The sequence below is a fragment of the Solanum tuberosum genome, unplaced genomic scaffold (assembly GCF_000226075.1).
Source record: "Solanum tuberosum cultivar DM 1-3 516 R44 unplaced genomic scaffold, SolTub_3.0 scf00042, whole genome shotgun sequence".
NCBI classification, from domain to species: Eukaryota; Viridiplantae; Streptophyta; class Magnoliopsida; order Solanales; family Solanaceae; genus Solanum; species Solanum tuberosum.
Genome location: NW_006238967.1, coordinates 1,360,588 through 1,364,132, shown reverse-complemented (window position 1 = coordinate 1,364,132; position 3,545 = coordinate 1,360,588). Strand labels below are relative to the sequence as shown.

Below are 3,545 nucleotides of genomic sequence, written 5' to 3'. Positions count from 1 at the left end.
TCCTGCACGCCGTTGATCCAGTTGAGCACTCCAAAGTCAGTGGTGAGCCTCCTTGCTTTCCGAAGGTCTCAGTTGTTTTGTTCTCTTAGTTTTGTCTTATTAGGATGTTGCGGGGTCTGTCCCAACATCCATCTCAGTATGGTAGAGGCTTCATAGACAGTCAGTCAGTTAGTATTGAGTCTCTCATCTATGTATATATATGTCAATATTCTATTTTGAGACTCGAGCTGCCTTTTGGCATGTTATGCATCTGTTGGTTGTTTTATAACCTTTCATTGCATTGAGTTGTACTGTTGAGTTAAGTTTCCGCTGAGTTAAGAAAGTCAGGCCAAGGGTTGGCCTAGGGCCAGCAATGGTCTCCGGGTGCCGGTCCCGCCCAGGGTGTAGGCTCGGGGCGTGACATGTACCTTACAACATTAGACATTTTCCTCGATATAAAGTGATAAAACTTACTGTTTTAAAGCGTGAACTTCAGGTGTGATTTCTATTGTATCTATTTTGCTTTTCTTTAATTTATTTATTTTCTTATACTTTTTAATCATAGATATGATATGTAATGGTTTGATATTGTCCTAGAGCTTTATGATATGTCAAACTGACTAGAGAAAGGACTTGTGCATAGCAGGAGTGAAACTATATTTCAAGCAGTTTAGTCAGAAAATTTGAGAGGGAGTTTAACTACTTGGTTGAACTTGATCTTAGATTTCCGTATCATGATGCTTCTGAGTAAAAAAAAAAAAAGATAGTGAGGGATTCAAGTTCTCACTAAATGAATCCTTATCCATTCACAAGATTTTCATGAGTTGTGTAGTGAGATGTCTGCTCTACTTAAAGATGGGAGAGCACCATTTTACTCAAAAAAAAAAAGGGAACCCTTTAAGCATCAACATATATAGCTTCTCTATAGAAGGAGAAAAGCAAAGGAACTTCATAGTAGTACTGCACCAAGCTTAATGATCAATTGATAAACTTCATAGTAGTTTTTCTATATATTGCCTTAATTGTGGCCAATATGACTGGCTTAATGATGGTCTTATCTCAGCTAATGACTCTGATTAACATTGTAGTACTACACTGTGAATTCAAATCTTGGAACATATTCAAAGAAGAGGTCATCAAAAGCTGAACTAGAGTCTGATGCACAACCTTATGAACAACCTTTGTTGATGTTATTCCTTACCACAATAGACTCGGAGCAAATGGACTTGTCCAACGTTTTGAACAACATATTTCAGTTGTGTTTGTATCATCAGCCTCACCCTAGCGCATATGTTGAATAGTTGTTTTATGCACTTTTTTAGAAGTAGTTCAACTCTCTTACCTGAGTTGAGTTTAAGATCTGAGGATTAGATGAGCCATTTTTTAGGCATTCATGGTGTCTTTTTGTTTTAATTAATTTAAGGATGTCTATATTATCTATGAAGGTGCTCTTGTGTAAACTAAGCGACACACTTTTGTATCAATATAGCCAATGACGCTTATTGTTGTGTATCATCAAGCATTTACTACTTTAAAAATGTAAAATGTTGGGCACGTGCTCAGCACGCGCGGGCTATTCCCCTCTAGTATATATATATAAAAGAAGAGCTTAAGATGAACAATTGAGAAAGATAGTGTTAAAATTTTCAGATGATGATACGTGTGATCAGTGATGTGTCTGTTTAGTTTCAGCAGGAATAGCCACGTAGTGTTTGGGTATGCGAAAAGTCCACAATACCCTCAACAATTTGAACTTAAATGACATTAAGCTACCATGTTGATACCATATTTGATCTCACACTTCTAATATAGTAAAACTATATATATATACCAACTATAGGTTGCACTTTTGTATGCAAGCCGATGTAAATTACACTTAGATCTAGAGTACTCTTTAGAGCATTTCACTTTTGGCAATAATTAATTATACTTGGTAAAAAATTTAAATAATCGACAACAAAAAAGTTTCAAAAGTTGCTTATGTTATTATAGTACGCATTCACTATTCAAATTTACGTCACATAAATTGATACAAAAGATATACTGAGTATATAAATTTAAAATAGTCAAGTTAGCAGTTAACTCTCTAGTTGATTGTCATAAAAAAAAAAAAAAAAAAGGTTAACATGGACACTCTCTCTCTCTCTCTCTCTTTAATATATATATAAGAAGAGCTCAAGATGAACAATTGAGAAAGATAGTGTTAAAATGTTCAAATGATGATACGTGTGATCAGTGATGTGTCTGTTTAGTTTCAGCAGGAATAGCCACGTAGTGTTTGGGTATGCGAAAAGTCCACAATACCCTCAATTTGAACTTAAATGACATTAAGCTACCATGTTGATACCATATTTGATCTCACACTTCTAATATAGTAAAACTATATATATATACCAACTATAGGTTGCACTTTTGTATGCAAGCCGATGTAAATTACACTTAGATCTAGAGTACTCTTTAGAGCATTTCACTTTTGGCAATAATTAATTATACTTGGTAAAAAATTTAAATAATCGACAACAAAAAAGTTTCAAAAGTTGCTTATGTTATTATAGTACGCATTCACTATTCAAATTTACGTCACATAAATTGATACAAAAGATATACTGAGTATATAAATTTAAAATAGTCAAGTTAGCAGTTAACTCTCTAGTTGATTGTCATATGAATCCTTAGATACTGATTTAATAGTTGAGTTCTCCACATTAAGATCAAAAATTTATTTTCCACCGATAACATTTTTGGTGTTCTCAATATCATAATATTTTAAGGATTAATTTAACCCTCTTCATGACTTTTTTGTTGTGCTCTTTAGACTAAGGAAAGAACTTTCTTTATGTCAATTTAGAGCTGGTTTGAATTTGCTTATTTTAATTTATTTATCAGGAAAATCTTTTCTGCAAGGAAATTATCATATGTTAATATTAAAAAATTAAACTACCACTCAGTTAATACTCCAAAAAAAAAAAGATTTAAGAGAAAAATATTTCAATGTGCCATTATCATTAACATAGATAGTTTCTTCTGTTCTTTAACTTTTCTACAAGATGACTTTCTTTTACCTTCGTATAATTATTAGTATAACCAGGCCAAAATACCTTGCAAAACACTTTCAGATTTCGATTTTATCTTTTCTAACATAATATTTTGAGATAGCTATTTTAAAGTATACAAAAAGTTATATAAATACAAGCATACGGCTTCAATTGTTGGCTATATTGATCATCCAGTTTGACCTCCTCATTTATTAAATTCAATTGTTTGTACTTGTACAAGTTATTGAGAGGATCCTCGTCTTCAAATCTAGTTTCATACCGAGTATTTAAGTTAAATTTTTTATACATTAAAGGTTTCCATTGAACACCGTTGAAGATTTTCATGGCCTCTATATTATTAATAATATATATATTGGAATGTATCATGAGAGGAGGTACAATTAAGGAGATTTAAACTTGTGACAAAATTAAATTTAAAGAATTGGGCATTAATATGCATTTAGAGCTTTTACAGCGTAACGTGCGTGGAGCATTTTTAATTTTAGACACACACTTGAATGTACTACTCCT

General features: G+C 32.5%; 1 long non-coding RNA gene across 1 annotated transcript in view; it reads left to right on the top strand.

The window, feature by feature from the left end:
* LOC107059837 (uncharacterized) overlaps positions 1 to 1,372 on the top strand; it is a 17,645-nt gene extending 16,273 nt beyond the window's left edge. Inside the window, exon 3 of the long non-coding RNA XR_001472974.1 lies at positions 1,068 to 1,372. This is a non-coding gene — a long non-coding RNA (uncharacterized lncRNA). The remainder of the gene's footprint in view (positions 1 to 1,067) is intronic.
* The last annotated feature ends 2,173 nt before the right edge of the window (positions 1,373 to 3,545 follow it).